This window comes from Nannobrachium achirus (assembly GCF_963921795.1).
Source record: "Nannobrachium achirus genome assembly, chromosome: 15".
In the NCBI taxonomy this organism is placed as follows: domain Eukaryota; kingdom Metazoa; phylum Chordata; class Actinopteri; order Myctophiformes; family Myctophidae; genus Nannobrachium; species Nannobrachium achirus.
In genome coordinates, this window is record NC_137822.1 from 19,507,609 (window position 1) to 19,531,967 (window position 24,359).

At 42.2% G+C, this 24,359-nt stretch overlaps 1 protein-coding gene across 2 annotated transcripts in view; it reads left to right on the top strand.

Moving 5' to 3' along the window:
• Window positions 1–1,749: 1,749 nt before the first annotated feature.
• Window positions 1,750–24,359, top strand: part of gnaz (guanine nucleotide binding protein (G protein), alpha z polypeptide) — a gene marked incomplete at its 3' end in the record, with an annotated part of 52,846 nt that continues 30,236 nt past the window's right edge. Inside the window, exons 1-2 of one of the 2 annotated variants that reach the window (XM_080742963.1) lie at window positions 1,750–1,971; window positions 22,630–22,689. Of the gene's footprint in view, window positions 1,972–9,459; window positions 9,528–22,629; window positions 22,690–24,359 lie in introns of those variants that run through there. The other variant, XM_080742964.1, reaches the window with a different exon arrangement.

Below are 24,359 nucleotides of genomic sequence, written 5' to 3' on the forward strand. Positions count from 1 at the left end.
ATGTTCATGATTTAAAAGAAATAGCAGATCTACAAGCTCGCAGCGCAGCACTCGGCTAAAGTATAAAATAATTCCAGCTCTTTAAGTGGTTTTAAGTTGTAAATCACGATCACATGATGTGCTGTGCATCTGCTTGGTTATTTTCTGTCATGTTGCAGAATAGTTGAGTTGTTAAATTAGTACTTCGATTAATGCTGATGCCGTCATGCAAACACACTGATGGGCATACACTATATTTTATGCATTCATTCAGAGCTACAGTAATGATATTAAATCGATATGGTCATATACGTTAAATAGTGATATACGGATATACGAATATACGTATGGCATACTGTAAGTGTTGCATAAGGGAAGACAGCAGGGAGGGTGATATTGGTCATTGCCTGTGTTCCTACAGGCTGGGGCGGCATCTGTCAGCAGGTAGTGTTGGGCGGGAGGAGTAGGACAGCATGAGAGGCTCTACGTCAGGGGTAGGCAACCTTAGGCACAGGTGCCAACATTGGCACAGGGGAGGATGATCACTGGCACACTGGCAAGGTTGTGAGAGAGAGGATTTTTATTTTAAAATCAAATATTGTTTCAAATTAAGTCACCTAATTTGCAGCAAATTACTACACATAATTTTACATTAATTAAAATTCTGAACTTTGACTGGGGAGGGAGATCGGTGGGTTAGTCTAATAATCAAAATATGTCCGAATGTTGATGGGGTGTCATTAAAACTTATGTTGACATGGCACACGACTATCTAGAAAATAAAACCATGGCACCCCTGCTCTCCGTCCTCCCGGTGGGAGCCGGAGAGCAGGATCTGTTGTGTCCTCACTGACACAACACAGAAATGAGTTTGGGGAGGAATCAATTGGCATAACGTCTAAACTGGGGGAGAAAAAGGGGGGAAAAGACGAATTGGCTACTCTAAATTTAAAAAATAAAATACAATTTTCAATGATGACCTTTTCACCTTTTTTGTTTTAAACTCATACAAGCTATTCTTGTAAGATATCGACTATGATTTTCAGTGCCACATTATAAATAATAGTTGTATTCCACCCGGAAGTAATATCTTTCCTGCGGTGACATCATGATGATAAGTAGCCCCACTGTCACAGAAACAGTTGGCACGGAAACAGCACATTACACCATTATCCAATCCCCCTCCCAGTCCCCGGACGTCATTGCTCTCTGCCCCTCCCACCCGCTCCTTTCCCCTCATGTCCCCTCCTCCTCCTCACTCTCCCTATTCTTTTTCCTCAGTCATCAATGAAATGACAACCAGAGCCAATGCTATACAGTGCAACAAGAAACAGATTGGCTTGTTGTGTACATCACCATTCTTATACCGTCAGTCTCTCCTTATGACCGGTATACATTTGGTTATTACATAGCAGGAAAACATGCATATGTTGTGCGTGGTCTTGGTGTGGCTGCTACAGTATCAGAGCCCCTTTCCGTTTTCTCTCATGATTTAATCCTGGCCGTTTCGTTTCCCTGTTCTCTCTCCCCACTAGCCCCTGCTGACTCCTCCCTCCATCTCTCTCTCTCCTGCACTCGCTCTCACTGCCTCTCACTCTCTGACACACTCAAACACATGCACGCATGCATGCATGCATGCACGCACGCACAAGGGCGCGCGCGCACACACACACACACACACACACACACACACACACACACACACGCCCTTCTCCCCCCATCGCTGCAGTGTCTCTCCACTGCCTTGGAGCAAAAGAGGGAGGAAATAGAAGACAGACAATAATAAGGCAGGCAGGGATAGGGGGGTATTGACAGAGCGTGTATATGTGTATATGTGAGGGTGATACAATGAGAGGTAGAAGGATGTTGGAACGGCAGCAGGACTAAAAAGGGTGGATTGCACACAGCCTTTCTCTCTCTCTCTCTCTCTCTCTCCCTGCAAGGGTTTGGTCTGCAGTATCCTTCATGAATGGATGCCGGATTGTGAATACGGTAAGTCTGGCATTTTTATTTTCCCTCTCAACCTACAGTACCAAGTACGTACACACACACACACACACACACACACACACACTCACTCACTCACGCACGCACACACACACAAGCACACACACGCACACACGTACACACGCACGCACGCATACATACACACGCACACACACACACAAACATACACCTTGTTTTGCAATCACCGAGTGAATGGCCTCCCTTTGTTTTCAGGGGGTGGGGTAGCCAGTTTCTGTGGAAGTGTAGTAATTTAATTATTATTATCTTCTGAAGAAGCCTATATATTTTGTGCTCAGATGGGGAAGGTGATGTTCAGAGATGGCAGGCAGGCAGGGCAGCTCCTCCACCCCCCCTCCTCCTCCACCCTTCTATAGCTCTGGGCAGGCAGACGAGTATTGCTGCCTTTGCCTGCCGATAATAACACACATCTTCTCCTTGGTACATCCTTGGCTTAATTCATATAGAATGCATATCGTGGCATGCAATGGGGGTGTAGGTGCATAATGAATAGTTCAGGACAAGAGGAGGATGCATCGAGTGTGTGTGTGTGTGTGTGTGTGTGTGTGTGTGTGTGTGTGTCTGTGTGTGTGTGTGTGTGTGTGTGTGTGTGTGTGTGTGTGTGTGTGTGTGTGTGTGTGTGTGTGTGTGTGTCTGCGTGCGTGCGTGCGTGCGTGTGTGTGTGCGTGCGTGCGTGCGTGCGTGTGTGTGTGCGTGCGTGTGTGTGTGTGCAGACCAGGCCATAAGCCTACGGAGGACGATGAGAGAGTAAAAGCACTATCACGTAGGATCAGGTGTTCAGTACTGCTGACTGGCTTTTGCCAGACATTGAATGTGAATGTGCAGTGGGAGGTGCACAGATCCCGCGGAGCTGGCTCTGCAGGCACCGGGATGAGCGGACAAATTGTAGCTCCATACGCTGGCAGAGGGGCATTTTAATATTTGCCCCTGCAGTGCACTGCATGCCTACTGCTTGACAGCAAAAATGTCAAGAAAATTGATTAAGAATCTTCTCCCAGGGCTCATTTGATATATTATTGTGATATATTGGCTGTGAGTGTAATTCTGCACGGTCAAATGGGGAGAAAGAAATGAGGCATGTTCAGTACTCAGCAGCCAAAACAGGATGAGGTTAATTTGTGGCATGGCATTTTTTTTTTCTCCACGATTTCTCATATCATTACTATTATAATTCCTTGACAGGATTTGAAATGGGTGAAGTTGCATGTGTGGAGTGTGTGTATGTGTGTGTATGTGTGTCTGTGTGTGTGTGTACGTGCATTATATGCTTGAGAGAGAAAGAGAGGGCGATAGAGTGAGAGACGGAGAGAGGGAGAGAGACGGTACAGGGAGGGGTTGAGGGGCTGTGGGGGTTTAACAGTATGGAGGCAGATGGGGCAGAGGGGCGGAGGTTCATGCAGCAGAGAGAGAGAGGAAGGGGGATTTGAAAACACAAGAGTAATAGAGATAAATGTACAAATATTAGGGTCTCAGACAGAGGTGCCGTTTAAGATTCTGACACAGAGAGAATGCAGGATTTATGTGTGTGTGTGGTACACCCAGCAAAATAAAACTAGCTCACATTCAGGCCCTTAGACATCAATAAATCAAAGCAGAAATGGTGGATAAATCCCACAATGCTTTGCTGGAATCTCCTGAGCGCTACTGATAGCAAAATAGATTAGACATATTAGATTGATGCTGTTCCTGAACCCTCCCTACAGCATACAAAGTCAACTAGCAGTGTGCATGATGTTTTTTTTGTTTTAGTTTTTCCCCCCCTAGATTAATCGGAAACAGAATATGAATAAAGCATTGTCTGACAGTGGAGCTAACACATTCTGATTCACGTTTGCTATAACAGAGTGGTGACAACTTCATTACTTACAGTATGATTTACTAAATCAAAACACTGTTTGCCTAAGAAATATTCAAATATTTATTTTCTGTAACCTAGCACAGTAACAAGGGGAATACCCAGCAACAGAGTATGCTGCTAAGTAACAGAAGGAATGATTTCCTGATAATATCAGAGGAGACGCATCTATGTCATCTTCTGTACATGCATTTTACTTGGTGTTTCATATTGCAAAAATGTGACAAAGATGATAAATAACAGAATATTCAGGTCTTGATATAGATAATAAAACAATGCGACAGAAAGAAAGGCAGATTGATGTTAGATTTCCATTGTGATGTGATGTGATATTGGTTACAGTCAAGTTTAAGGAGTCAAAGTAGCAACGATTAAAGGGAGTAACCCTCGAGAGAGCAGATATTTGAAACTCAGTAATGTCATAACAAGGCAAGATGTCCCTCTCTCATGTTGCTGCCAAGTCAGCTTTTAGATGAGAAATGCAAGAAGCCTGCAAGATCTTGGGGGTTACAATGGTACATCACGACAAGTGTTTTGCAGCAGTTCCCTGAGTGAGCTCCTAAATTTACACCTTTCTTACAGCAACAGGATTTGCTGTAATGTTTTCCAGTTCTTATACGACAAGCCTTCCTATGATCAGCTAAACAAGATCAATTATTTTGTTATCCCATTAAGTAAACTTGGCAAGTGGTCTAGACTCTAGATCACTAGCCAAGTGGCAAATAGACATGTGCATTTATCTTGTGCTCTAGACTCCAGAGCACAAGATAAATGCACATGTACAAAACTCTTTAGACGGACTACAGAACATAAAGTGTATGCAGTAACATGACAAATTGATCTGTCTACCACTTATGGGTCAGTAGGGCACAACCAGGCAAATAAGGACAGATAAGTAATACTTTCACTTTGAAAAGTTGCATTTACCCGCAAACAAACTGCATCTAACATGACATTTCATTTCATTTATTTAACCTGTGAACGTTCACTACCAGAAATATTTCAGAGAGCATAATGTTGCTTTTAATGACATTTAGTGATTGTTAAATGTTACAAATGTTAAAATATACTTTTTTATGTGTTCAATGAGGAAAGTGAACAATCCTACTGGAGTGCTTTAAGAGCTACACAGAAGGGCTCCAAAAGGTTAAATGAATGCAACCGGTTGCTTTCTCTTGTTATTGCCGCTGGTGTGAATGCAGGGTCATTTATCCTTAGTCGCATGGTGGTATCACTCGTCATAAATAACAGATTTTCAACGACGTATAAATGATCCTTAAGGGTAATGTGGTTTAACTAAAGCTGCCAGAGGCCACTGACAGTCAACTCAATGATGGATGACAGGGAACAGCCAACTCAAATGAAGGCTAATCACATCCCCCATAGTGGGAGTGGGCCCTCTAAGTTCACACACGCACGCACGCACGCACGCACGCACGCACGCACGCACGCACGCACGCACGCACACACATATATATACTGCATATATATTAAACTAGTGAAAATAGCACACAACGTCTCGCACCGTGAGGCGTTGTGTGCTTGTAGATCTGCTATTTTCACTATTTTTGTGTGACAGTCTTGTATGATGAAGCAGGGCTTTACTTTACGAAAAATAAAACATACAAATTTGATACTTGGAGATACAAGGTTTCTGCCCAACAGTGACGATATATATATATATATATTTTGTGTGTGTGTGTGTGTGTGTGTGTGTGTGTGTGTGTGTGTGTGTGTGTGTGTGTGTGTGTGTGTGTGTGTGTGTGTGTGTGTATACGTACAGTATATACTAACTATATCATATACTTGTTAAAAGTTAGTTGGTTGGTAACCAAGGTTTTTAACCAACACAAATAATAAGGCAAAGTTAGTTGGTTGGTAACCAAAGTTTTAACCAAAGGAACTAGAATTAGACATTCTTGACAAGGCAGCTCAGTATGAAATGTCATTACACATCACACAACTGCCTCATATGGGAGTTTGAACAGAGCGTCATTAGCTAATCGTTTTGTTATTGTGAAATGGTCTGTCAGTCGACGGCCGTTTGAGGACATGAAAACAAGGAGAGCAACGGCCCAGCAAACCTATGTTGAGTTTGACCTCTTTGAACCTTTAATCTCTACGTCCACTCCCGCAGGGCCGACATAGTGGCAGAGAACAACTGGAAGTTGTTTTTAGGCACCCGCACGCACTACATATGAGGCCAATGCTATTGCTTATTTGTCTGTGCATCTAGCATCTTTGACCTTGTAGGTGAATAACATTGGACTTGAACATTGCATTAATTTGTACAACAGTAAAGTAGGCTACCGGAGGGGGGCAGACCTCCATTCAGAAACACCCCCACTTAGAAACATTCCCATTCAGAAATACCCCCACTGAGGTTAGGGTTAGCAGGGGTTGTCACTTAGGTCTCAGAGGCACTTGCCCGTTGGGCAAGTACAGGTCATGTTCTCGGGTCATGTGTCCATTTAGAATAATGGAAGTCAATCTTCTGAATGGCAATGTTTCTGAATGGAGTAAATCCCCTCTGTAGCTAGGTACCATATAGTAAAGGTATTACTCTGGAGCGATTTAAAGAGACACCATTACTGTTGTCGACATTATCTCTATCTTTGTTGTACAGTAGGGCTAATGTTAGCTGCCATGAAATTGAGCAGTCTACGGTATGTTAATCATTAATGTTAAAGGTGATACACCATGCATTTAAAAAGTATTTATATTGTTTATGTCCCAAAAACGTTTTTCAAAAGGTTTGAGGCTAAATTACCACTCCTGAATAGAGAGCCTCTCTCATTTTTGTTGAAAAAAAAATTTTTTTTTTGAAAAAAAAAGAAAAAGAAAAAAAAACGGCCGATGATGACGTCACAATCGGCAGCAAATCTGGACAGCCTGTTTTAAGAACCCGTGGGATACTTTTAACCTTTGCCTTCTCAAAACCAGAGAAAGACACAACGGTCAGAAATGGGACTTTGTGAGGATAGAAGGTGCTAGTGGGACCCCAAAAAAAGGTTTTAAAATAGAAAAAGTTAAATTTCATGGTGTATCACCTTTAAAAGAGTAGTTCAACCACAAAATGAAACATTTTCTATCGATTAATCACCCCATGGAGACTTTTTTTTTTTTAGATTTTCTTTTTTTTTTTTTGCATTCCGATGCCAATAATTTGAGGAGACTCTTTGTAGGCCCATTGATTCCAGATGGAGACCCAAATGGTAATCAAATTATTGTCTTAGGAATGCGACAAAAACGAAAAAATTGTCTCCATGGGGTGAGTAATTGATGGACATTTTTTTTGGGGGGGTGAACTACTCTTTTAAAGATATTCAGAGACCAAGTGATAGTAAAAACATTATAGCCCACAGAGTATGATGCAAGTGCAAAATGGCTGCTAGGTGAATAGGGTCAATTGAACATCCATTCAAAACCTCTAAATCTCTAAACTATCTCACTGGCTTCTTCATTACTACAGTACATTGCTCTAGTCCAGTGTTACCAGATGGGAAATGTTGAATTATCGTACTGGAGGCTCAGAATTATCGTATTTGACTACACTCATGTCATCAACATGCATCAGGAAGATTTTGGAAAAACACATTTTTGCCCTATTTGTGGCGATAATCTCCTGATTAGGGAGTCTTACTGGTACAGTATTCACACAAGGTGTTGTCTGATCAGCTGGTTCAGCATTTGTATTTGTTTTGTGTCTTAATTCTTGACTATAATTGGGGCCAAAGTGTCAGCCACTGGTGCATGGATGGAGTGACGGAGAACTAAGAAATTAGTACTGTCTGTTGGTCTGAACTAATTTAGGGCGTGGCATGGTGATACAGACACCACATCTGGAAACGGATGTCAAGTCGACTGATCCAGTTAATTTTCTATGGAGAGCATCTAATGCGACCACAGGATTTGGTGTGTCTGTAAAGATTAAGTTAACTGTCAGTCTTCCAGAAATAGACTAGCCTGTTTCCAGAGCTATTCACTACTTATTTCTCCACTCATTGTTCACACATGGTAAGGAATAGGCCATTCAGTCAGAATACATGCCAGGCAATAAATCTTCAACATTTCAATTCATTTTCGTTGCTGATTCACTCTATTCCAGTCACTGTCATGATGTTTTGAACATCATTCAAAACATCTATCTCTAAACCAATCCCCTGGCTTCTTCATTGCTGCAGTACATTGCTTTATTGCGACTGTAGGTCGCAGTTAACTATGAAAACCGGCACATCTTGTCCGTATCTCTGTCACGCCTGACACTCTGGTTAGCCACGCTGACATCATGCTCTGACGTCACTGTGATGTCAGGGGAACCACTCTAACAGAATGGGTTTTCCGCTCTAACATCACAATCTGACTTCACTGTGATGTCAGGGGAACCACCCCAACAGAATCCCTTTTATGCCCATACATGGAGATCCCTGGTGTCATCAATATTAAGTCCATATCTAACAGGACTTCATATGGGAATGCGCATATATGGAGGCCACATCGGCCACATACCACACTAACAGAATCCATATATGGCCAGGAAAGCTGTGTGGCTGGTTCTACAGACAGGAATCTCCATGTATGGACATAAAAGGGACTGTATGTATGATGTCAGATGTCATAGACATCATAGGACTTGCACATAACGAATAACTGAGTACTCTCACAGCATATCTCCATATACAGTACATGGATCTCCATATGTATGGGTACCAGGGGTCTCCATATATGGGTAACTGGTCTGATATATCACTTGCCAGGTGGCCAAGACATGGCACGACCTCGCATGTCGCCCTGAGGCATCTTACTAGTAATATTAACTCTGATTCAGCTGGTTAAGCATTTGTATTTGCTTTGGGCCTTTAATTGTTGTCAGATATTACTGCAAAAGTATCAGGCTGTGAGTAGAGAGAATTAGTGCTATTGTTGTTTTTGTGTCTGTCTTTTTATGCCTAAAAAGACAAGAAATTAATTATTGCTGTGCGTTGGGCTGAACTAATCTAGGGCGTGGCATGGTGGTGCAGCCACCAAATCCAGTGAGGGATGTCAAGACGACGGATCCAATTCATTTCCTATGGTCAGCCTCCAATGTGACCGCCACATTTGGTGTGTCTGTAAGGATTAAGTTATCTGCCAGTCCTCCGTAAATAGCCAGTTTCCATTACTTTGAATCACTATTCACAAATTAATCTTCGCTCGTCCCACTCGTTGTTGTGGTGAACGAATTGGCCGTGCAGTCTGAATATCAGGCAATAAATCTACAACACTTTTAGAACTCTTCTCTATTTCTTTCTTTCTTCTATCTCTTTCTTTGCTCCCTCTTCTTATTCTCTCTCTCTCTCTCTCTCTCTCTCTCTCTCTCTCTCTCTCTCTCTCTCTCTCTCTCTCTCTCTCTCTCTCTCTCTCGTAATATGCGCTGCCAGTCAGACATAGGGACTGTCTGTGTTTCTGGGGACTGCAAGCATATAAGAGGAGCTTCCTCTCTACACTCAGGGCAGAGCAGAGGGGACTAAACAGAGTATCTTTGTGTTCCATTCCACACACATAACAGCGGTCATATGACAACAAGGAGGTGGTGGAGGGGGAGGGTTGGATGAGGAGGAGGAGGTCTGGCTCTGGACTACCACCGGAGAGAGAGGTGTTGTGTAGTGGCGGAAGACAGTCAGTGAAAGTAAGTTTAAACGTGTGAGTGTGTGTGTGTGTGTGTGTGTGTGTGTGTGTGTGTGTGTGTGTGTGTGTGTGTGTGTGTGTGTGTGTGTGTGTGTGTGTGTGTGTGTGTGTGTGTGTGTGTGTGTGTCCGCACGCCCGCCCGCTTGTAATCATGTTGTACGACTGCCCATGCATGTCACTCTGGTTGTTCTACAGAGGAGTTCCAACAGAAGCCTCCCTCCCACCTGTCTCAAAGCAAAACCAAGCTATAATAGGCCTACACGTAAGATGCAAAGTATGAAGAAGAGGGCAGAATTTTACTTCATATCCGATTTGAACGTTATATTTCTTAGCTACATGAAAGGAACAACAAAAAGCAAAGAGGAAAAAATATTCATGGGACAGTCATGCCATTGCAAGATTTAGGCAATTTGGAATGCATGTGGCTGAAAGCTGACGATCTTAACAGTACTGATACACTAGCTTGTTCTGAAGCATCTGGGTGTAGTTTTCCCTGCTAAATTGATATTGAGTCATCATCACTATGTCAACTTTTGCTTTTGCTTTTGGTGGCCCATACGTGGTCCAGTAGTGCTGCTCCCTTTTGTTGCAATGAATGTCAAATACTAGTATATATAATAGTATAATAGTATAAATAATAGCAGTACTGTATATGTTGTAATCCTGCAGGGAAGGCTGAGAGTGACTTAATTAATTCACAATCAGTACATGGTAAAATCCTCAGTGCTTATTTATCAATTTCTACACTTTCCGAGTTAAATGAACATCGAGGATTCTGTGTACAGCATGTTCCTACCTGTCCAAATAATTGATTGATGAATATATGAGATGCGCCATTTATTTGTATGACCGCACCTTTCAGTTTAGTCTTATTCCACTGAAAATAGCCCTAATGAATAGCTATATATTTGCTCAAGAGGATTCCATCCATCACTCAAATTGGATGTTACGTGGCATCCCTCGATATGCAGTATTCTACACACACTCACTCACGTATTGTATGCTGTTGACAGGTTGGCTACATTGCAGCCATCTATACTATAATTTTGCGAATGTCTGTCTGAGTGAGTGAGTGTCTGTCTGAAACAGCGTTTCTCCTCAGTGGCTGGAGCAATTGATCTGAAATCGCATCACCATTAGCATATGAACACACCTGACATAACTGTGAAGCCCGTTTCTCACTTTCACAAATCGTTTGCTGTATATTAGCATTTTTATGCTGTATCTATATCTATTCTGCATCTAGCATGAGGCACATCTATTCTGCATCTACCTTGAGGCAAAATGTTTAACCAGCTCTGTGTGTGTGTGTGTGTGTGTGTGTGTGTGTGTGTGTGTGTGTGTGTGTGTGTGTGTGTGTGTGTGTGTGTGTGTGTGCAGGCAGGCGGGTGTGTGTGCAGGCGGGTGGGCGGGCGGGCTGGGGGGGGGGGGTGGGGGGGGGGGGCAGTATCTCTGTAGCCATTAAACGAAACAGGTTTCTTACATTGATGCTCCTACATCATGCAAGCACCAGTTAAAGTTACTTTCCATCCCTCATATACTGTGTGCACAGTGCACATCCCATAACCCACACACTGCACATCATTTTGGAGCTCATATCTTTGAACGGGTAAGGGCTAGTACTTTTTAAATTGACAGGGTTTGCAACACTGAGGGCGATGCTTAGTTGAGTTTCAAGTAATTCTAGCCCTTGATTAGTGTCAGTGGGATGTTGAAGACATAAAATGTCTGTTACCCAACCCACAGTTTCCTTCTGTTGCAGGAAACATTTATCTTATCTGTCATCATGACCCAAATAAGTATAATGTTGGTGACAGAGTATGATTATTGATAAAAAAAAATGCTTATGACACTAGTACTGAAACTAAAGTGTGCTACCTGGTGCACAGTTCTCCGCCAGCCAGTGGAAGCCAGTTATAGCCAACTGCAATGGAATCTGAGAAACCTTGGTCTTGGATCCATCTTGGTCACATGACGCTGGGGATAATATGTACAACAACTTTATTGTGACATCACACTGGCTTTTCATTTCGTGTACCAATTTGCATGTGTTTTGAAAAAATCTGTAGGAATAGTAGCAAAACACAAAACAGTATTTACGGTAGCAAAACAACGTGAGGCACCATGAGGCAGATGTGGGGGAAAAATCACACCCGTGTGAACTGAGCGGTGGTTTACCCACCTCATAGATCATGTGTACCGATTTTTGTGACATTTGAAGAAAATATGTAGGAAAAGGAGCAAAAAGTGTGTTTTGGAGAAAATTCAAGATGGCGGAAAATCTATCCTGGCGCAAATGGGCGTGGCCTATATGGGGAGATGCGTCTTGACCGTCCAGGGAAAAAAGAATTTTAATTTTCCGATCTACGGTTCAAGAGTTACGGGGCAAAACGTAAAGTGGGCCGTTATAGCGCCACCATGAGGCCGAGTGATGTAATTATTTTTCGATTCATTCTTAAAATCATTATGAATCTCCTCTCCGAGGTTTGAAACTGTAGCTCCTATGGTTTACGAGAGAAAAATACTTGAAAGTGATTTCTTGCATTGTCCCATTATAAGTCAATGGGGACAATTAAGCGTAGTTTTTTGCCGATTACGTCGGCATGGTAAGGCGGATCGGAACGAAAGGTAATAGAACACCATTCCCGGCCGAGCCGCACATTTTGATGTATATATTGCGCGAGTGGCGTAAATGGTGCGGCACTAGTTACGCGCCGAAGTTTAGGCTACACGGACGGACGGAGACAGACCCACACACACGGCCACGTATAGGAGCGTTGTGACCACCGCTCAAAAAGGGTCCTTCCTTAGCCTACTGGGAGTGCATGCAAAGTTCGGTTCACAGACACACTGGCACACATGACACACGGATGCATAGTGGCAAAAACTGTCTCCAGCTTTCGACCGTCCGGCCTTTCGGGTGTCAAGCCTGGGCGCAGACAATCAAGAGCTGAAGAAATGAGCCAAAGCTAGTTGTAGTAGTTGATACTGTACGTGCAAACACTCAACTGTTACAGAAACAAACATCCTTGTTTAACAGGCAACAAGACAGATACACAGACAAGCCGACAAGACGTGTCGTGCAGACACACAGACATTACATTTATACACTGGAGCCTGAACATTGGCAGATTGTTTTGGAGCCAGTAACAATCCTGCTTTTGAGTCTTATATTTTGGCAAAAAGGTGCAACATTAGAATCAATTTAAAAACCATAACTTAAAAAAGAAAAAAAGAAAAAACACAAATCACTTACAGTATACTGTATATAGAACATAAGCACATACACTGATCTTGTTGTGAGCTCTAGATCAGCTGTTGTTGACATGCACAAAAATAAATGCACGAACGCACACACACGACCAGGGATGGGACGATATGAAAATGTCATATCACCATTATTGTGACCAAAGAAATCGCGATTTACGATATTATCGCGATAATCAAAATCCATTATCCTGGGGCTGAACATTTGCCAAAAAATAGCAGATCTACAAGCTGTTGTGAGCTTGTAGATCGGCTATTTTTTGGCAAAGACATTTGATAGAGATACAAAGACTGTATAAGTACGTATCTACCAGTAAGACTCCCTAATCGGGAGATAAGCGACCGTTGGTCGCTTATCTCCACAAATAGGCCAAAAGTTTGTTTTACCAATTATCAAGACATACGGGCAGTTGACAGTTTGCCATGGTTACTCATTGAAGTTGAATCTCCATATATGGAGATAACCTACGCATCACACTAAGTCTGACCTCACCAGCCCATATTTGGGCATGAGCAACTTATGTCTCCATATATGGAGATATGATGACATCACACAGTCCTCAGCCGATGATGTGGCGTGATGTCATACAATACACAAACGAGCCCTACAGTATAAAGGGGCAATTCTTGCCAGGAAAGAAGCATTTCTTCGACTCAGACCTTATCGCCAGGGTTGGCTTATAGCAGCTGTCGGTAGGACCATATATGGATTCTGTTAGTGTGGATCTCCTAACAGGGCATCATCTGGGATACAATCCCTTTTATGCCCATATATGGAGATCCCTAACAGAATCCCTTTCATGCCCATATATGGAGATCCCTAACATAATCCCTTTTATGCCCATATATGGAGATCCCTAACAGCATCCCTTTTATGCCCATATATGGAGATCACTAACAGCTAACAGAATCCCTTTTATGCCCATATATGGAGATCCCTAACAGAATCCCTTTTATGCCCATATATGGAGATCCCTAACAGAATCCCTTTTATGCCCATATATGGAGATCCCTAACAGAATCCCTTTTATGCCCATATATGGAGATCCCTAACAGAATCCCTTTTATGCCCATATATGGAGATCCCTAACAGAATCCCTTGTATGCCCATATATGGAGATCCCTAACAGAATCCCTTTTATGCCCATATATGGAGATCCCTAACAGAATCCCTTTTATGCCCATATATTATGGAGAAATCCCTGCTCTGAGTATCTGACATCAGTGTGATGTCACCTGTTTATGCCCATATATGGAGATCCCTGCTCTGCGTATCTGGTTGCTATGGTAAACAGCTGGTTGCTAGGGTAAAAAAACATGGTTGCTATGGTAAACAGTTGGTTGCTAGGGTAAACAGTTGGTTGCTAGGGTAAAACCATGGTTGCTAAGGTGGTTGCTAACGTACACTAACAGACCAGCAACAACAGACTGTTGCCACAGCAACGTACACAAAGGTTTGTGTACACATGTGGTGTGATGTCATACTGATGCGGAGATATGAGCAGGGCAAAGGTGTGACGTGTGACGGACGGACGGACGGACGGACGGCCGGTGGAGGTTTTCATAGTAAACTGCTCCCTGACGGTCGCAATTATAAGTACATTTTAACAAATTATAGAGGGTTTAAGTGGTACCGGATATGCAGCTCGGCAAATAAAAGGTGAATTGATCCCAGTGCATGACGAAAGAACGATATGGCGATAAATTAAATCTCCACGATACGATTATCGTGATACACGATAATATCGTGTATCGTCCCATCCCCACACACAACTCTCTCAATCGACCACCTTGCACCATCTCATCCCTTCACATCAGACGGGATGCTCGTAGCTCTGCCCTATGCACAAACGTGCCATTGTCATCACTGGCTGGCCTTGTGACTCAGTGTGACCCGTTGCATTGGAGCAGGGCGAATGCGGCCATTGAGATGAGGAACACTAAACACAGACGCTTGCTTATCACAAAAAAGCATCGAGCATACTCAGACCTCACCCCCACCAGGCTCTCTTTTGACAAATGAAGGAAAGAAAGAACACTGCATATCGTTGTTTTCCATAATGAATGAGTGGTGTACTGAGGGACATAAACAGGCGTCTATCTGCCAGTGACTTTCACATTCCGTGCTGAATATGATGACAGGGTAATATGAAACGTTGAGCAAACAGTTGTGAGACCCATAAATTTGCCATTTTGTATGATTCATGTTACACTAAATTATTCTGACGCAAGACAGCAAATTCGTCCCATTTACGGTATTACATTTTGTTATGACATTGAATTCAGCTGGAACACTAAAGCCTGATTTGTAGTTTGTTGCCGGTGTCGTGTGCCAGACATAGAGTGTCTACATGCTAACAACGTGTTGCATTTTAGCTTGTAGATCTGTTATTTTCAGACCGCAATGCCATCATACAACAAAGCGTAAAATAAGCATTAGTAATGTTTCGTTTTGTTTATCATCAAAATTCACAAGCTAAGGATCGGTCAGACAGACAAGATCAGACAACTGTATACCCATAGTTATAGATGAGAAGATATGAAAAGATGTTAAGTCAAATGTTTGTGTGTGTGTGTGTATGTGTGTGTGTGTGTGTGTGTGTGTGTGTGTGTGTGTGTGTGTGTGTGTGTGTGTGTGTGTGTGTGTGTGTGTGTGTGTGTGTGTGTGTGTGCCACGACTGAGGTCCACACTGGAGCCGTTTCTAGGAGGATCCCAGGAGCCGTGCACATATATAATTTCCTAGTTTTACACAGCTTTGGTTATGGTTATGGATTGAAACCGTTTTAAAAGCTTGCTTTGATATTTCAAAGTAACAGTGATTTGTATCTTACTATGAAAAGCTCCACCGGCTGTCTGTCAGCAGTCAGTCAGTCTGTCTGTCCGTCACGCTACACTTTTGCCCTACTCATATCTCCGCCACCGTTGCCCCGAACTTTGCACACACACTCCTTGGCTGCCAAACCACAACCTCCACCCCTCATTTCTCATTGGGCCGATTCTTACAAAACACATGTTTGGACACTGCTCCTACAGATTTTGCCCTAAAATCACGATATGTGGTACACAGTCATGTGTACCGCAAGTCATGTCATCAACATGGATCTGGTCCCATTTCCCATATCCCCTCCTGATTGCCTACCATTGTCTTCTAAAGTTTGTGTATGCGACCTGACGGTCGCTTATCTCCCGATTAGGGAGTCTTGTATGCGACCTGATGGTCGCTTATCTCCCGATTAGGGAGTCTTACTGGTTTTCATATTTAAAGTAACGATTGGAAAATATATGATCAAATATTGCATTTCATGATATATTGTTTTACACAAATTGAGGTGAAAGACATGAAAGAATCCCCTTAGATGACTTCAGGTCTTTCCACAAAGTGTAATTGTGAAATTGACTGTGTTCAGGGCTGCAGGCCCAAGAGGGGAAATATGCTGGGAATTCTTTGGCAGCTCTTTAGCTCAACAGGGAGAGAACTTCTGAAGTGACCGTGGGTTACATCCCAGGCGCTTTGATGATAACCACAATAATAAATGACTTCAATCTGATGATTGAATGCAGGGTCGCTGATAGGCTACAACGGCACTAATTCATTTATCCCCGTAGAATCAAATGAGATGGCGGTGCTTCACCTCATGTGACAAGAATCCCGGGTAATCCAGTGGATACAGTGTCAGCTACAGTGTTATCTGAAGGGTTCGATTTGCTGGGGGGGAGGCCATACCCCCCCCCCCCCCCCCCTCTGGTCATTCATTTTTTATAGTCGGTGGGGAGTTTCATCCATCTTTCTGCACTGGAAAAAATATGTACATGCAAATCTAGATACTATCCCCGGCATCCCTATTTTGGGTACATTTGTCAAAATATTTTTTATTTACTTTTTTTTCTAAAATAGCTGGTTTTAAGTGGTTAAAAAAATGCTGCCCACCATTCTGTTCTTTTTTCATCTTTACAAATCAAAACCTGTTATCTGACTGACAACCTCCCAGAGTCGTGTGGGAGAGAGATCCCAGACATGCATCTCTGATGGACTCGGGCTATCTATTTAAAGTTTTAAACGTGTCCTCAGTGTATAGATATGGCAAACTATTATTGCGACCGTAGGTCGCATTTACTACCAAAACCTCCACAGGCTGTCCGTGGGTCAGTGAGTCAGTCAGTCAGTGAGTCAGTGAGTCAGTCACACTTTTGCCCTGCTCATATCTCCGCAAGCGTTGACCCGATCCATGGCAGATTTTGCACACACACTCCTTGACTGCCAAACTACAACCTCCAAGGACCCCCGGAGCCCCAGGGACCCCCGGGTCCCTGGGGGACCCCCAGATGTAAAAAATGACCAAATGTGGTCACACGTCACACGTCACACTTTTTCCCTGCTCATATCTCCGCAACCGTTGACCTGATCCATGCCAGATTTTGCACACACACTCCTTGCCTGCCAAACTACAACCTCCAAGGACCCCCGGAGCCCCAGGGACCCCCAGATGTAAAAAATGACCAAATGTGCAAAAATGACCAAATGACCACCGCGACGGGGCTGCTCACGGTGAATTCCCGGGGACCACCGACTCCTGGTGCTCCAGAACGGATGCAAAAGTGGTGGCGCCCCCAGTGGAGGACCCCCTGCCACTGCAGCGCACATAAAATGCCGTAACTCGGGCTAGGAGCGTCCGGGAGAGCCGGGGCCGGTACCTATTCGTCCGCCAAGGCAACGCGGACACCCCACCCCTCATTTCTCACATGGCCCTATTCTAGCGCCACCTTCAGGCCGATTTTTAAAACACATTTTTGGACACTGCTCCTACAGTTTTTGCCCTAAAATCACGAATATCACTACACAGCATGTCTACACTCATGTCATCAACATGGATCAGGAAGATTTTGGAAAAACAAATGCCCTATTTGTGGAGATAAGCCACCTACGGTCGCTTATCTCCCGATTAGGGAGTCTTACTGGTAGTGTATATGGATATAGTAGTGTAACTGTCTGATAACATGTGCCCAGAGAGGCTCACTATACTTGTCATTTTGTGGCTCTATTTTCGCAGCAATCCTCAAGGACAAGAAGTGACATTCAAAGGAGGCAGACCGTTGAATTGGGAATTGTAGGGAGCCAGGTGATAGAAAGTGACGTGACGTCTTTCAGCGTGCATGGCGCAAACTCTTGCATAATGCAATGCCAAGCACTGACTGCTGAAGGCCGCTCAGACTGCGACCTACATCTTATATGTTTCTGACGTAGGATGGGGTGAGCTAGCTCACAGCAATGACTCACTACATGGAAACAGGCCTAAAGCCTCATTTATGCTTCGTCTCACGATATTGTCGCTTGCCGAAGAGAACTGATTTACAAGTGAAGAACGCAATGTTGTGCATCACGGTTGTTTTCGCATAAATTAGGCCTTAATCTAGGTGGGAACACTTGATTTATATTGATTGCTCTCAATAGTGCACACAGTGACATTTGCCAATTCCTTTCTTTCTTGCTTATTACGCAACAATAACGAGCCACACACAGAGCAATCTTCTGGCTAGAATATATGGCCATTGCTGGAGAGTGACACTGATCTACTATGTGATTGCTGCTGGAAGAAGACCATTACAGAAGATGCATTGTGAGCTTTTAGAAAGATCACCCATTATAGATCTGATAATTACACTATTCCTAAGTGATTAGGTTACATGTGGGTTTATTGATTGAAGTACATAGAAAAGACAGATGGTTTGAGCCACATACTACAAAGCTGAGGTGTTTATTTATAAAAGTAAAACTGTCAAGAAGAAGGAAAAACTAATAAGGGCATCCATCCATGAATCGCTTATTTAAAAAAAAATCTAAAATGTTTCTAAATGTTTCTAAATTGTTTACAAAATAGATGATCCAAAAGCTCACAAGTCACAACACATCGTAATGAAAAGCATCGTGAGCTTATAGATTTGCTATTATCGGCAAAGTGATTTGGTGTAGAAAGAAAAAGGGGAGGGGACCAAGTATAGACCACCAAGTATAGTCAACCAAGTACAGTATATACTATATAGGGTTTAAGAGGTCAGAGTAGAAAGTGCTGTTAATGATGTCAGTAATTACATTAATAATGCATTAGTCAGTTAAGATGCTTGTCATGTATTACTTTAGCCTTCAGAACAGTAAATCAAAGAAACACCTATTAGCAGTAAAGTAAAGCTACAGAGAGCATTCAGCTGATTTGCACATTAAATAGTAAAGATGTAATCTTATTATGGTGAAAGGTTCTGGGACAGTCTTAGACCTGCAATCAGCTCAATTCATATTCTGACAGTAGCAGGGCTTAATGTCATATCTTGTTATATCACAATATAGCCAAGATTTACAATAGCCATGAGGTTAAAGTGCATATTTGTCATCTTAAAGGAGCTAGAGTCAACTTTTTCTTGAAAAATGGATGCTAAAATAAAAAGAACGTTTCGAAAATATTTTATAAAAAAATAAGCTTCATACATGTGTTTCTATTCAAAAATGACCACAAAAAAGCGTAAAATAAGGATAAAATAATCATTTTGGCCATTGTCGGACCGACACTTTGTTTACATTCTTGTCTATTCTTTGATAGTGTTAGACTAGGATGTAAACAAAGTGTCAGTCCGACAATGGCCAAAATGATTATTTTATCATTATTTTACGCTTTTTGTGGTCATTTTTGAATTGAAACACATATATGAAGCTTATTTTTTTAATAAAATATTTTCAAAACATTATTTTTATTTTAGCATCCGTTTTTCAAGAAGAAGTTGACTATAGCTCCTTTAAAATTTAAATGTATTAATTTGTGCATATAAATATTCATGTAAATAATATAGCCATAACAGTGAGGCTTACCCTAAAGATGTATCATGACTGACACGCTGACATGACTGACACACTGACAACACTGATCATGACTAACACGCTGACACGCCTGGGTTGTTGGTTTACCGCCTCCTCTTTCTGGTCAAATCTGTTCCCACCGTGCAAGATAAAGATAAAGATAAAAAATATCTTTATCAATTGAAGTGGATGGTGTCCACACTGGACGCTACCATCCACTTCAATTGAGAAAGATATGTTTTTATCTTTATCTTTATCTTCCCGGTGGGAATGACCCTTTACTCAGTAAAACTCAGTTCAATTGTTTGTTCAGAGTTGAGTGATAAGTCAAGTTCCCCTAATGTCATAGCACTTTGGCAAGGGCCTGTGGAGTGATTACCAGCCAAGAGGATGACACATCACAAAAGTTGCTAATTCCAATTTGCCTTTTAAGCCACTAGCAATACAGAGCAATACAGTTTGTATTTCTTAGAGCAGTGGTTCTCAAAGTGGATTCTAGGGACTCTGTGGGTTCCTTTTAGGGGGGGTTACATTGACCCATACAAGTCTATAACCAAATGAACCCATCAGGGTTCATTTGGTTCCATTTGTACACTGTCAGAGAAATTTTAAAGTTTGAAAAATAAATGTGTTGCTTAGCAATAAGCTAAGCAACACATTTGATAACTGCTTGGTGGCATGGCAACATTTGCTTGCATTCCATTTTAAACGGAACTTCTGAAGCATTTTGGGGACTTTTAGGCCTCCAGTGTTTACAAAAGCACAATTATCTAAGACTAGTCCTTACCCGTTCAAAGATATGAGCTCCGAAATGATGTGCAGTGTGTGGGTTATGGGATGTGCACTGTGCACACGGTATATGAGGGATGGAAAGTAACTTTAACTGGTACTTGCATGATAATATGTAGGAGCATCAATGTAAGAAATACCCGTTTCGTTTAATGGCTATGTGTGTGTGTGTGTCAATCGCATCTGTTATTAGCAAGGCGTTAGCTGGCTGTCCTGTTAGCTAAACTGACCCCCAAAGCAGTATAGGCTGCTTGCTATAGCAGTCTGTCTGGAACAGAAGCGTTTAGCTAAACGCCGTGCTGCTGCCAAAAACACAAACATAATAAAACGTCCCCATCTCCAACAGGAGGACCCTCTCCTCTCCCCCTGTAGCTAATAATAATCAAACCCAATGGGGGTGGGGGTGGGGGTGGAGGGTGACTGTGTGTGTGACTGTGTGTGTGTGTGTGTGTGTGTGTGTGTGTGTGTGTGCAGCGGTTTGGACCGTGAGACCATCCACAGAGTAGTCTGTGTTTCTTTTTGAGAGGGTCGGTCCGCCTGAAAAACGCGTTTTGGAACGAAACGGTTACGTTTTGCGCGTTTGTGACGCCCTCTACGGGTGGAATTGGAAATGCTTCTGGGGATTCGTTGAGTAAGCCACCCGCAACCTGTGGCAGAAATTCAGTGTTGACTCGACGTTTTGTTTGTGATTTATGGCTATTGTTTGCAAAACGGGCCCCTCCCGCTAACTTTGGAAGCCCGTTACGAACGAACGGTACAGACTATCGACATATCCCTTGAGTATATTCATTGCATGGGTTCATAGATCATGTATACCGCTTTTTGCGACATTTGAAGAAAATATGTAGGAAAAGGAGCAAAAAGTGTGTTTTGGAGAAAATTCAAGATGGCGGAAAATCTAGCCTGGCGCAAATGGGCGTGGCCTATATCGGGAGATGCGTCTCGACCCACGGAATCCAGGGAAAAAATAATTTTAATTTTCCGACCTACGGTTCAAGAGTTACAGGCCGAAACGTAAAGTGGACTGTTATAGCGCCACCATGAGGCCAACTGACAAAGTTATTTTTTATTTAATCCTTGATATCATTATAAATCTCCTCTCAGAGTTTTGTAACTGTAGCCCCTATGGTTTGCGAGAAAAAAAATATTGAATGTGAGTTTTTGGGATTCCCATTATAAGTCAATGGGAAAAATTAATTCACTAATAAATTAATATCAATTAAACGATTTGTGAAAGTGAAAAAAGGGCTTCACAGTTGTGTCAGGTGTGTTCATATGCTAATGGTGATGCGATTTCAGATCAATTGCTCCAGCCACTGAGGAGAAACGCTGTTTCAGACACTCACTCAGACATTTGGTGAATTATATGTTAGATAGAGAGGTCTTGTCAGGAGAAGTGAGAGTAAATTTCAAGCCTGCCAGTCAGTTTTATACTTGCGGTTAAATTAAAACAGCCAACAACATATCCCTTCTTTCACATTCCCTTGTTTTACCTCCTCCCTTCTTATCTGTACTCATTGCTAGTATTCTCTGTAATTACACAGGGGTCTTCAACAGGGAGTCCGGGGGTCCTCAGAGTTACTACAGGGGGTCCTTCAAATCTTTGTGTGATAGAAACCTTTTTTCCTCTGTTTTTATATTAACCACTTGAATCCTAACGTCCATATTCTGAGAACTTTAGCCAAAAATAGCAGATCTACAATAGCAGACTAAGCACAGAGTGAAAGGTCAAGTTTATTAAGTATTGACGGTTCAAGTGGTTACATATCTGAGTGATAACACAAATTGACATGAATCCAAAATACACTGATGATTGTGCTGTCAAACGATGAAATATGGAATCTGGGGGTCCCTGCTTCATCTTTCTCTCAGCTAAGGGGTCCTTGGCCTGAAAACGTTGAAGACCCCTGCTGTAACAATCCAATAGTTAAATGTGAGAATGAGCTTTCATGGGCAGTCAAATAGATGATTTGAATCATGTGTCACCCATTACACACATCATCATATAGTCTGTTCCATGGTCATTTAGCTTAGTACCACAAACATGATGTAAACCTTGTGTTTTTAATAAGTTTAAAAGAGAATATTACAGTATCTATACGATTACATGAAAACAAATATTTGAAATATATGAGCCCTGAGAGACTGACTAATATATATTTCACAAAATAACGACTCTTTTTTCTTCTTTCTTTTTTACAGAAAGTGTGCAGTTTGAAAACCTTTTGCAGCTGACATCTACGAGTGTCAAGGGCCAACAGTGTAAGTACTGTATAACGTAATTCTGATATTATTTTCTTTCTGCCAAAAAACTTTTTATTTTTTATTTTTAAGTTATCCCTTTTGCTTTTTTGATGGCACTTAAGAAATAACAAGGAGATGATGTGACACAGGACGAGGGTCAAATTTCAACCCATGAAATAATGATGTTAATGCTTATGCGAAACACACATTGACAGGCCGAATCCATAAATGCACCCTAAAATGGTACATTTAAATAATAATAATGAACGTACAACTTGAAGCCAGATCAGTAATCTCTCTCCAGCAAACGTTCTGAAACAGATTTTCTTTAATACTTACGTATGAACGCACAAAATGTAACCACATCCCTGGAAAGTCAGCACATATGTAGTGCCATATCAGGTTGCACAGGTTGACTCAGTGGTTAGTATTGTTGCGTCACAGCATAAAAGGTGCTGGATTAAAACCTAACCGGAGCCATAACAGCCTTTATATGGTTGGTGTCGGGTTTCTGCTCGACACCAACGATATAAAGGCTGTTATGAGAGCTTCCACATTTTTTGTTTTCTTTCTGTAAATTGATAACCTTCTTCATGTCAAGGACCCCTAAATTGACACTTATTAGCCCGCGGATCCCCATTTGAAAAGATATGCCAGGGACCCCCATATGAGAGAAGATTTTTAGGGCTCTAGCAGTGATTCTCTACCACTTTCAAGGACCCGCAGTTTGACATGCATTGGGCTACGGACCCCCATTTAATGGCATGTCTATGGTCTCTGAAACCCCAATGTATATTGTAAAATCAATGTTAATTTAACTCGTGTAGGCTAAGATAGTAAATCCCTAAATATGCCTTTTCAATTCAAGTTATTATTAATCAGTCTGAAAAACACAAAAGGGTTAGGGTTAGGGTTCAAAAATATTATATAGACTCCCTAATCGGGAGATAAGCGACCGCCACGTCGCATACACAAACTTTAGAAGGCAATCGTAGCTAATCAGGAGGGAATATGGGAAATGGGACAGATGCATGTTGATGACATGACTGTAGAGATACTGTGTACCGCTTTGTGTGATTTTAGGCCAAAATCTGTAGGAGCAGTGTCCAAAAATGTGTTTTGCAAAAATCAACTGATGGTGGCGCTAGAGGAGGGCCATGTGAGAAATCAGAGGTTGTGATTTGCCATCCAAGGAGTGTGTGTGCAAAGTTTGGCATCGATAGGGCCAACGGTGGCAGAGATAAGAATAGGGCAAAAGTGTGATGTGATGGACACTGACTGACAGACTGACAGACTGACTGACAGCCGGTGGAGGTTTTGATAGTAGTTTTGATAGTAAATATAAAGTTTCACCAGGGAAAAAACAACAAACAACAATTATATCAAAAGATGAAGTTGTCCCCATGCACCTCACCCTTAATCCTATCTAGGATAGTTATATGGCACAATGTCTGAAAGTAGAACAAAAAACACTTAATGATCTAAAATAAGTGTCACACTATCTCGACTATGTCATTATGACAAGAAAGGTCTCCGGGTCTTATAGAATGTTTTTATGTGTTGTGACACGTTGTGGTGGTGGGAACTCAAAAACGTCATAGAGCTAAGCACAAAGCACTAGCATAGAGCAGTTGTTCTCAACCTTTTCAGGCCGCGACCCCCAAAATAATCATATTTGAACTGGGGAC